Source organism: Sphaerodactylus townsendi, linkage group LG03, assembly GCF_021028975.2.
Source record: "Sphaerodactylus townsendi isolate TG3544 linkage group LG03, MPM_Stown_v2.3, whole genome shotgun sequence".
NCBI lineage: Eukaryota > Metazoa > Chordata > Lepidosauria > Squamata > Sphaerodactylidae > Sphaerodactylus > Sphaerodactylus townsendi.
Window position 1 is genome coordinate 104531350 of NC_059427.1, and position 12118 is coordinate 104543467.

The window sequence follows — 12118 nt, forward strand, 5'->3', positions numbered from 1 at the left end:
AATGTGTACATGCAGTATGGTTGCCAATTGTCTGGAGCAGGGGTCGGCAACCTTTACCATTCAAAGGGCCATTTGGACCCATTTTCCATGACCCTGAAGATCTACTGAGTTGGAGAGGTGGCTCCACAAACAACATGACTTTTTTCCCCTCCAGGTTTGCTGGCAACCAAAACTTATAACTTCAGGTTCATGTTAGTAGCAAGGATGTTTACCAAATGTTGTCAGTTAAAATACTAACAGTGCCTCATAAGCAGTTGCACTCTCTCATTCCAAGGGCATCAGTGGGCCTAGAAGGGTCAAATTCTGCACAGGATGGTACTGTTAACTTAACACATAAACTTATCCATAACCATATGCTGATATGGCAATGTGATTAGAAATCCAAGAGCACTTTTAGCAATCATGACTTACCAAATAAAATCAAAGAAGAGTGTCATGCTGATGACAGTTTGCTGGGGACAGTATATGCAATCATAAGAAAAAAAATGAGTCCTTAATCTATTACTCTGTTGAACAACTCACAACATTAACTCAGAAAGTCAATTTTATAACTTAAGGAGAGAAAAAGTGCATATCTGACATCAATGCAGCAAGATTTAGATGCTAACCAGTACTTGATATGAGAGGAACATGGAATCATAGAGTTGGAAGTGTCCATACAGGCCATTTAGTCCAACCCCCACTCAACAAAGGATCAGTCTAGTGCATCCCTGACAAGAGCTTGTCTAGCTACTGCTTGAAGACTGTCAGAGAAAAGGAGCTCATCACCTTCTTAGGCAGCCAATTCTACTGCTGAACTATTACTGTAAAAATATCTTAACCTCCTCTTTTCCAGATTAAACATTCTCAAATTCCTCAGCCTTTCCTTTTAATGTTTGGCCTCCAGGCCCCTGATCATCCTTGTGGCTTTCTTGTATATCTGATTCATTCTGTCCACATGCTTTTTAAAGTGAGGCATCCACTAAACAGTTAGTTTTACCTGGGGAAAATGGATAGTAAAATTGAATTTCGTGAAAAAATCTGCCCACCTCAACTGTTTTGCAGAAAGTTTACCAAGGGTGCAGAGAGCGGCCAAATTTTTATGATCAGTCCAAACTTTGAATGGCTACTCCGCCCTTCCAACCGATGGGGTCAAATGGTCAGTGCTTTCTTGATAGCTTCAGTCTCTTTATCACCTACAGTCCAATACACTTCTGAACCTGTAAATTTTTGGATAGGTAGGGACATGGGTGAAATTTACTGTCATCCCCTCTTTGGAGGAGGGCAGCCCTCATCGCACAATCCAAAGCATCAACATGCACAACAAATGGCTTAGTGAGGTCACCATGAAGCAAGATGGGCTTTGAAGTGAAAGCCTCCTTCAACTTAGTAAAAGCACCCTGGCAAGCGGGGGTCCAATTCAATAGAGCACCGGGTCGTGTGGCTCCAGGGCTCTTATCTTTGGCTCTTAGGAGGTTGGTGAGGGGCAAAGCAAATTCCACAAACTTGGGAATAAAGTCCCGGTAGAAATTAGCAAATCCCAACAACGATTGTAGTTGTTTGCTGGTTTGGGGGGTTTGCCAACCCAACATGTCCTTAGCTTTTGATGGCTCCATTTCAATCCCACCCCCCGACACTCGATAAAAAGTACAGTTTATCTTTGAGGAATTCACATTTGGATAGTTCGACATAACATTTTGAAGCAGTTTCTTTAAAACCTCCCACACTAATGTTATGTGTTCCTCCATTGATTTAGAGTAAATTAGCACATCACCCAAATAAACCACCACACCCTTGAATAGATGATCTTTTAACACATCATTGATCAAGTTCATAAATACTCCAGGGGCCCCACTCAATCCAAAGGGCATTACTTTGTACTCAAATTGAACATAGCAGGTGTTAAAATCCACTCCATCCCTTTGACTATTACAACTCTATAGTAGGCTTCCCGCAAATCCAATTTGGTGTACACTTGCCCCTGTCCCAAACTTGCTAGTAAATCCTTGATGAGGGAAAGGGGATATTAATTACACATAAAGACCTCATTCAAGTCTCTACAGTCTGTGCAGTCACAAAGTTCCATCCTTCTTCTTCCTGAAGAGGACTGGGGCAGCCAATTTACTAGTGGCTGGCCTGATAAATTTGTGTGCCAAATTCTTGTCTAGAAACTCTTGGAGGGCTACCACTTTGTTTGGGCTCATGGGGCAAAGCCACCCCTTTGGCATTTTAGCCCCAGGAGTAAGTTCAATTCTATAGTCCATTTTTCGGTGGGACAGTAGCCTATCATAATCCCCCTCTTTGAAAACCTTCTGTAAGTCCCGATAGGGAGGGGAAATAGCTGGCTCATCTTGGGCTCCACCTGCCATTGCGGCCCTGCTAAAGAGCTGTGGCAATCTTTGTCTGTTACATCAGGGTTTGAATTGCTATAGGATCTACTAGGCTGGTCAGTGAATCAGATTACTTGGGTGGACCACTTTATGTTCGGATCATGATCCACCAGCCAAAGCATCCCCTGGGTATTTGGCCGCATTGGCTACAATGAAGCTGTACTTTTTCCAATGTGCACCACAGCACACCAAAACTTTCTCAGTCTTATGTGTAGCAGGGTGGCCTCCCATCTTATGTGTGGCAGGGTGGTCTCCAGGCATCTGGTCCATGCCTTGGGGCAAATCCCTGGTAAAGGCCCCAAGTCGTCTCATCATCAGAGTAGTATTCCTTCTGGTCCACTGTATGTCTACACCAGGAGGAGTCCCGTCTCTGTTCTTGGGTCTCATATGGCACTTTTTCCTTACCCCAAAGTGAAAAGTTGGGTACATGGAAATCCGGATTGGGGAATAGGAGATACTTTGGAATGAGATGGGGTCAAGGGGTCTATCCAGGTTGAGGTCTTCATCCCCTGCCCCATGACTGGAAGGGCTTGGTCACCACATTCTGCCCATCTCCATCCCCATTGTTCCCATCTGCATTGGGCTTGAAGAGCTCCTCATCAGCCCTCTCCCTGTTGGGGTGCCAGGGGGTCATATCCTGATCCCGGGTCCCATTGGTGCCACCTGTAGTTCCACTGATGGATATCATGGAAGACAGAGCAGATTAATGATAGAACCAGCTTAATGTCAAACCCTAGATCTATGATCCAAATCAGATTATGTAACTTGAGGGTTAAGTAGCCTTTATTGGTAGATACATGGGTAAGAGGGGAAAAACTGGTTCTTCCAGAACCTTCAAATCACCCCAGTATATCAAACCCTGTTTCTCCTCCCGTCCCTAGTCCTGTAATACTATTACACACTATAGAAGGCATGAAGAGCAGGAATGCAGTATGAACCCAAGGTCAGAAGATTGAGATAAATACTTTAGCTCTGAGAGCCTCTTCTAGGGAAAACAAAAGTATTTAGACCAACTCTGGGGAGCTCCCCTCCCCTCTGATGCTCCTCTGCTGGTTGCCAGGCTCTGCCTCTAGATTGACCACCAAACCCAAGGAAGTTAGGGTACCAAGGGCCTGATAAACCTGCATATGTACATCCCCTAATAAATTTCCCACAGTCAGTCAATTGTCAGGGTAAGGGTATACCTGACAATCCAAGGAGGCAAGATGAGCTACAACCATAGCCATATGTTCAGAGAAAACCCTAGAGGCTGTGGAAAGACCAAAAAGTAAAACATATTCGTAGGAGTAGTGGCCACATTGGAAATGCAGGAACCTCCTATGATCAGGGTAGATGATGATATGGAAGTAAACATCCTGCAAATCCACCACAGCAAAGCATGCATTGGGATCCAACAAGGGTATAATCTTCTGCAGGGATATCATGAAAAATTTGCAGACATTCATATGGAAATTTGATCTACAAAGTTACAGAATGGGGCATCCCCCCCCCCCATTTTAATGATCAGAAAGTATCAGCAAATCAGCCCCTTATGTGTGTTGTGTGATGGGACTTGAATCACCACACCTTTTTGTAGAAGCTCTTCAAACTCCTCCAGCAGTAAAGATGGAGGTGGAGCTGACACAAATTGAGATCTGAATAAGATGGGATAGAGTCCAGTTCCAACAAATAACCTGACTTTATTATTGAAAGAACCCAATTGTCAGAAGTAATGTTTTGCCAGGTAGGAAAATAACAAAAAATCTCTCATTAAATAAATTATTCTCATCAAAAGGCATGTCCTCGAGCTTAAGCTTGAGGACAGATAGTAAAGCAGAAGCCAAGAGCCAAGAATAGCGGTGTAGGGCAATTGACATCCCTACCAATTTTGAGGCTGTATCAGTGACATGTCCTGCAGTGTTTATCAGCTGTCAGCCCAAGCAAAAGCCTTCTTCATAGGTAGCCTTAGGTAAGACCCACCAATCCTCAGGCAGAAAATCTAGCAAAAGCTGAATGCAGTCTCATAGGAACACTTGATAGCTGCTCATAATGCCAATAAAATTGACAATGTACATGCTCATGTACATGCTCATGTATAATTTTCTGCCATAAGAATCTCATTTATGACCCTCCTTATTTTGAAGGCAGTTAGAGGATCCCATCTTTGACTTAACTGGAACCACTGAGTTTGGAGCAGGGTGTTTAAAGAGGAAATTACAACCCTGGTTGAACCCTATATAAATTCTCAAACTTTTTAGAGAACTTGTGTAAAGAGGCAGGATGGTCCTAATTATAGATGGCAATGTCAATGAATGCCTTGACCATAGGCAAGGTGACAGGGTTTTAATGGATGAGTGCAATCATCCACAATTTGAACCTGGCACTCAGATTCTTGAGGATCAATGGACATCCCTAAAGCATCAACCATTTTGATAAGTGATCCACATAGACAGTGTAGTCCTCCAAGGGGGAGATATCAGAAGGAACCCCAAAAGCATAATTGGGGATGGCTCAGGGTCAGAACCTCCTGAGGAGTCAGGTGGAAGTTCCCTTCTGCTCCTGCCTGCTTCACCTCTTTGGGGTAGTCAATAGAAAACATACAGTCCCTGGGCCACTGGCACTCCTCGGCTTACAAAGCTTACATCAGGCCTCTGGCACATGCTTAATCAGTCTTCTCTCTCAGTTTCGGCAGGTCCTAGGCAGCACATCTGAATTATCTGGCACAGCATTGTCCACTGGACGTCATGCTACACAGGCTGTTGGAGAGGTGTTGCTGGTGCGGCACCATTTCCCCAAAACAAGTGGACTTGGATAGGAGGAAGACATGTCGTGTGGCTTCATGTTTTGTGACTGACCACGGGGGGCGGTGCATCACACACTGGGACATTAGCCACAAGCTAGAGCAGCTCTACTGCTCTGATGGGGTACATTTGTCTGCATGGGGTATGGATTTGTGGTTGAATGGCCTAAGGGGCAAATTGTGTGATTTGCTCAGGGTTTGAGAAGCATTTAGCGGGAATCGGGTCCCTCAGTTCTTTGGCAGGTTGCGCATGGGGGACTGATCTATAGGTGCAAGTGAGCAAGGGTGCTCCCCACCTTGATGGAACCTCCTTAAAAGGTTTGGGGTGGAGCAAGCCAACGGGTAGTGTGCCCAGATGTGGGTTTCTATGACTTGCACCCCTAGCAGCAAAGGCAGTCTTCAGGCAGTGGCCCATCTGGAATATTCCATCGCTGCTCCAACCTGGTGCATTTTTCCTCAGCAGGTGAGCTGGAAGAAATTTGGTTCCTGGAGGACAGCATTTTGGACTGCGCAGCATGCAGATCAGACCCCCATGCTGCCCCTTACATTTCTGTTAACCTTGAACCAATATGTTAATAAAAGGCTATGGCCATATCATTTTACCACACTAAAGTTTTGTTGTTTTCTGGTTAATTGGGTTATTAACTGGTGGGAGAGCTTTCAGTTACTTCCCTCAGGTGGTAAATGGGACACCCAGGTTCAAGTTCCAAGTCATGCTATGGATGCTTGTCGGTGGCTTTGGGCCAGACACATACTTTCAGCCCTAACCCTGGCTAGTATTTGGTTGGGAGGCCTCCAAGGGATACCAGGGTTGTGTCGCAGGCAATGGCAAGAACTCTTAATGTCTTTTGCCTTGAAAACCCCAAGAGATTGCCAAAAATATCTTTGTTTTTCTCGCACCCACACCTGTTACTCTTTTTTCCCTTACTCTCTCTTTCTTCCTCTACATACTCCTTTCAGTATTTCTTTCATCCATGACTTACCTGGAATGTCACCTGACAGCAACAGCACCCTTCTACTATGTGACTACACCAGGGGGATTTAGCAGGTACCTTGGCTGAAGACAGGGGCAAATCCTGGGGGGTGGGGGTGGGGGAGGTCCTCTTCTAGAAGCATGATAGGTACTGGTTATTTTCCCCCCTGCCATTGGGTCCTCCTGCCTGCATGGAGCACTGCTACTGCTGCTGGATCCCTTTCATGCAGCATTCTTTAGTCATTGCCTCACAGACTACTGAGAAGCAGCAACAATGGCAGAGCCATGAGCAGTGGTGTTTTCCCATCCTCAGCTCCACCTCCACTACCAATTCTTCAGCATGCAGCATCAGTGCCTCGCCACATCAAAGGTTACTAAGGCCAGGGATGAATAGCAGAGTGGTTCTGCACAAGCACAGAGCAGTTCCTTTGGGGAGGGGGGATAACCCCCTTCAATAATACATAACCATAATCCCAGCCACATTCCTCCTTTACTACAGTATACAGTTCAGTATATGTCAGAAGATCCAGATATAGTTACTCAAAATAAGCATGTAGTTCAGCCAGATACTTTCTTTTAAGTGACAGTTTTGGTTAGATAAATTAGCATGATACAAAAACTGTTCTATAACTTTTAAAAAAGACATCAGTAAAATTATGAGCATCTTGGATTCTGTGTTGCAGGAGAAAGAACTGAAGGAAAGATTCAACAGCAACAAGCTTCTGAAAGAATTAATGGAAATAGAATCCACCTAAAGAAAGAGAGCCATACAGTCAATTGGATGATCAAGACCCATCTCTCCCAGAGCTGAAAAAAATATGTGACATTAGCATGGGCTTAAAGTGGATACTATACTACTGTACATTTTTCTCATAATTACTTGATTTATTGGAGAAGCACCTAACATCCCTTATCACCAAATAGCAGCATAATATGCTAGACAGTGTAAAAAGACTTCATCCTAAATAGGGTCATGCCTCACATATAGAAGTCCACTGGGGGCAAATAATCTAGAATAATTGCTGTAGGACAAAATCAGTATGGATGAGACAATACACTTTTATCAACAAACATCTTCAAATAGGCTACTCATGTTTAATGTCTCTGTGTTTAAAATGGGTCTATTGAGCACAATACATTTATTTCATATAAACTTATTTTATGTTTAATGGTCAGATATTACCATAAAAGAGCTTCCCCTGCAATTTGTTTAAAAAGATGTTAACTAAATAGCTTGCAGAAAAAATATTTACAACATGCAATAGAATCTTCAAAATATTTCATTATTAACTGGAAAAATATTTGTTACTTAAACAAACTGAGTAACTTAAAAAGCTTACAACAGGATATCCATGCTAAAATTATTTGACATATTCACAAAGAAATAGAAAGAGGAACCACCAAATTGTTGATGTTATGTTGTTGTGTAGCATTTCCCCAGTCTCATGAAAGGTGAATTCTCTGTTTTGAGATCTTGAGAACAAAAATATTTCCTTTTATCAGAAATTCTTTTTATACTCATTGGGCCTCTAAAATTTGTTGGAATGATTATTCCATGCTATTTTAATGTGTTTTACAACTAAGAGTCAAACTAGATATTATGGTAGCCATCGATCCAACCTGTGGCCATCAACACCATTTTAGGAAAAAAATTAGCCATTTAAAAATTGTTGTGAAGTCATGATGTAGCAACAACAGGCACTCTCCTTTTCCCACCTTTTAAGTTCTGAAGCAGGCCCCCCTCTGCCCTGGCTATGTTATCATGGTGAGATTGCCTGATACTGCCATTCCATGGGCCCAAATAGGATCAAGCCCTCATAACAATTTTAAATGGCTAAGCTCTCCTCTCAAAATGGCACCAGAGGTTATATGTTAGACCTTTTACCTCTGTAACATCTAGTTTGACCCTATGGCCCCTTCCGCACACACAAAATAATGCATTTTCAAACCACTTTCACAACTGTTTGCAAGTGGATTTTGTCATTCCGCACAGTTTCAAAGAGCACTGAAAGCAGTTTGAAAGTGCATTATTCTGCATGTGCGGAATGAGCTTAAGAGTTTACTCAGACCAAGTTATCAGACTGTGAAGGTTGAAGGACATTCAAGAATAAATATTTTCAGATTCTTTCTACAGATTATATTGTAAACCCCCTACTCTGCCCATACATTGTTCCTAAAGGTCCACAGATCTTTCTGAACAAAACTTTAGGTACTCAATGAATCAGCCAAAGTTACCATCTCTTTTTAAGAAAGTGACTATAAGATTCAGAACTGCATGGTTGGATGGAGATCACTATTTAGAAAACATCAGAATTTATTTCAAAACAATCAGTGTAGACCTATTCTGTAAAAACAAGGAACATTTGGGATGCTCTCTGAAGAAATCAGGAATGTTACAATTTTTTAAAATGTATGCTGTCTATATAAAGGATTACAATTGCATTTTTACAGGAACTGTACAATTACATCATTACAGAAATAGAGTTATTGGATATATTCAGCGAGCAACAACTTACTGGTGGTCCTTGGCCTGAAGGATATTCAGCTAGCCTCGATCAGGAGCAGGGCATTTTTGGACCTGGCTCCTGCTTGGTGGAATGTTTTGTTGCAGTTCTGCAGGATCTGTAAGGCACCACCAGGAATATGGTTGAAGCAGCTATGGTGGTACCACCTAAGTGCCCCCCCTCATTCCCCTCAGTGATTTGTTATTAGGGTTATGCAAGATATAGTTATTATCAAATGATTTTTAGTCACCATCCCAGTTTTGTTGATTGCATTTTACAGTTTTATGTTTTTAAATTGTAACTTTGATAAGTTGGAAGCTGCTCTGAGTCCAAGAGGGGAAGGGTGGCATAGAAATTTAATAACATGAATAAATAAATTCAGACCATGGAATTTTGTCTCTCTTGTCTGCTTGTACACTACTTCATCTTTCAGCTAAAGTTATAGTATAAAACCATGGTTCAAAAGTTTTAGAAGACTTTATCAAACATTAGTGCAGATGATATTAAGGAAAATAATGCTCTCTTCTGTTAGGGAATCATGTGAAAGATTTGGTTAGTACAACAAATAATATCTATGTGAGCGGGAGGTGCTTAAATAGTTTTTCTGCCACCTATTGTACCACCAAAAAATGAATGTATGGACCAGGACATAATTCTTGGACTAACTGAAGTTATTACTTATTCTGTATGAATGGTCAGGTATCCAGCATATCTCAGAGATTTTCTGTTTTCATACATCCCGATCAATTATTAAGAAGCCCTTCTTAGAATTCCACACCTATGGCATATTTGGTTGCTGAGGCCACGGAACACAGCTATTCTGCTGCAGTGTCATTGCTGTGAACTTGCTTCCCATAGAAGTCCACTAGGCTATATTTCTTTATAGTTTACTTGTTTGATAAACTTTTTTTATGCTGTGGGCCTTTTGGGAATATTTATGTTGCAGCTAAATTATAGATTAAAGTTTGTGGGATTTTGCCAGTATGAATTACAAGTATTGGTTTTACTATTTATTTTACCGATTTTCTTCTATAGTTTATACCTTTCTGTATTTCTTTTGATAGGAAGACTGGTATAATAGTAGCTAACAATAAATACACTTTTACACATTCAAACAGAAATGAGCAATGGAGTTTCTAGCATCTCAAGTGTTGGTCTGAAATCCACTATCAACCATTTCAAATACCAAATACTGATACAAGGTTATGGGGAACACCCACGGTGTTAGTTATTTCAATTAAAGTGTATAATTCAATTAATAACATGGAACTTCTATGTTTCCAGCCTCTGTAGCCTGGATCTGACATCCAACATAGTCAATTAAAATGTCAACCAATAGATATAATGGGTACATGGAATCTGTAGAATGTGGCATCACTGTGTATGAAAGCATTATAGTGCCTTTCATTAAAGTGCTCGATGGACTTCTGGCCCTAAAGACTCTAGGATTGCTGAATGGTGTGGGGCTGGCCTCCTTGTTTCTCATCCTAGAAGTTTCATGTGCCGTAAGCAAAGGTCAATTGAAATGAAAACAGATTTCTCTCATTTGCAGTTTTAACTTGCACTTCAAAATCACTGCAGTGTGCTGTTTAAAATATCTGAAAGGACCATTTTTTACCCCCACCTTTTTCTGTGCTATATGCTTTGTCACCCTTCTTAAAATATCTTCTGAGATTTTCTGAACAGCACCATAGTAATCCAATGCATGCCAATGCTGGTGACAGCAATTCTGTACTATCACACCAGCATTAAAATGCATTGGATTGCTATGGTGCTATGGTGCTTTAGCACAATTCTCAGAACATGTTAAGAAAATATTTAAAAGGATGTACCATGGAAAAAAGTGGACAAAAAGCAGAACTGTTTGAAATAGCCAGCACACTTCAGAGACAGCTCATAGATTGAAATCAGCTGTATGAAATGCCCATGTTTGGCAAATTCTGCACAGGTCAAAATCAGCTGTGTGAAGATGGTAAAATACCATTTTGGGGGAGGACTTCGCACAGCTACTGCTGATGAAGCGAAGCTGCAACATCCTATTTTCCCCAAATCAGCATATATCTGACTCACTAAATGAACGAGTCTTTTCAAAAACACCATTCTGCAAACTGCGCTAAGCAAACAGCCGAGTAGGAGGTACTTCTGCTTTGGCTGCGCTTGCATGGTTTTTGTTAATTTCTGGCTCACAACCACTCTCTCACCCACCCTACCCAGAAACACAAGATTTGAAACTGGGTAGTAGTTGACCAGATCCATAGGATCTAATTATGCCTTCTTTAAGAGCAGGTGGGCCACTGCCTCTTTTAACCTCCCTGGAAAGTTTCCCTGCACTAGGGAACACATGATAATTTCCAGCAGGGAGTCCCTTAGGGCCTCACTGCTGACTTTCACCAACCATGAGGGACATGGGTCAAGGGAGCAAGTGGTAGGTCTCACAGCTGCAAGCACTCTGTCCACATTGGCTATGGAGAGCAGTTCAAAGCGATTCAACACAGGACCAGAAGATGGTCAAGGGACCTCCAGTTCACTTACTATATCCATGGTCAGTGGGAGACTGCAGACTTTATCTGCAAAAAAAGCTTGCAAAAGCCTCAAAGTTAAGTGCCAAATCATTTCTTTTGGATCCCATCAGTAGGGATGTTAATGGATGAATCACATTGAATAATTGTGCTGACTGAGAGCTTGCAGATGCAATGGAGGTTGTGTAGAATCGCTTCTTTGCAACCTTCACTGCCACCTCATAGGCTTTCACAAATGTCCTATAAGATGTTCTTGCAGCTTTGTATATTCATACATCATGGTTCATCTCTAAGACTCAGTTCTTGTGCACATTCTATATAACCTATGCTTTTCTATGCCATTTTTGACGCTAGGGTGATTATATCATGAAAGAGAAAAATTGTTGCTACTTTTTAAAATTATTTTGACTCTGGCATGAAAAAAATCTGCATTTTTGGCTTTCCCAGAAAACTTTGTTGCAGATGCAGAGTTGACACAGACATTTCTGAAGATTATGCTTTATCCATGCAATTCTCTGTGTGAGATTTCTTTTCTTCTGAGCACCCAATTTGTTCTTTAAAAAAAGATTGCAGATGCCGCACTTCAACTACAGAATCAGTAAAATGAGTGGCCCAATAGTTTAGTTAAGTTTCCACTATGAATTGTTCAGGTACATCCAGAGCTTCACTAATGTTACATTTTCAAAAAGGCTCAGCATTATACTTGAGGTCTCCTATTGTGCTCGCTTTCCAATCCATTGTGATGGTTAGCAAGCACATTGGTGCCCAGCTGGGTACAGCAGGACCACAGTTGCTGCTATGTGTAATACATACATTCCCAGTTGGTCAACAGCACCCCGATTATAGCTGTTGCTTATTTTCTTTGTAAGAAACTGGTTGGAGCCTTTAATTCTGTCAAGAGCCTTAGACTGAATTGCAGGAGGAAAATCATATTTAACCTTGTAATATGTGTATAGATTGGAGACAAAAGTTAA

At 41.6% G+C, this 12118-nt stretch overlaps 1 long non-coding RNA gene across 1 annotated transcript in view; it reads left to right on the top strand.

The window, feature by feature from the left end:
• The window catches only part of LOC125430289, a 38914-nt gene extending 30893 nt beyond the window's left edge, over positions 1-8021 (top strand). Inside the window, exons 3-4 of the long non-coding RNA XR_007244121.1 lie at positions 6109-6196; positions 6805-8021. This is a non-coding gene — a long non-coding RNA (uncharacterized LOC125430289). The remainder of the gene's footprint in view (positions 1-6108; positions 6197-6804) is intronic.
• Positions 8022-12118: the final 4097 nt, after the last annotated feature.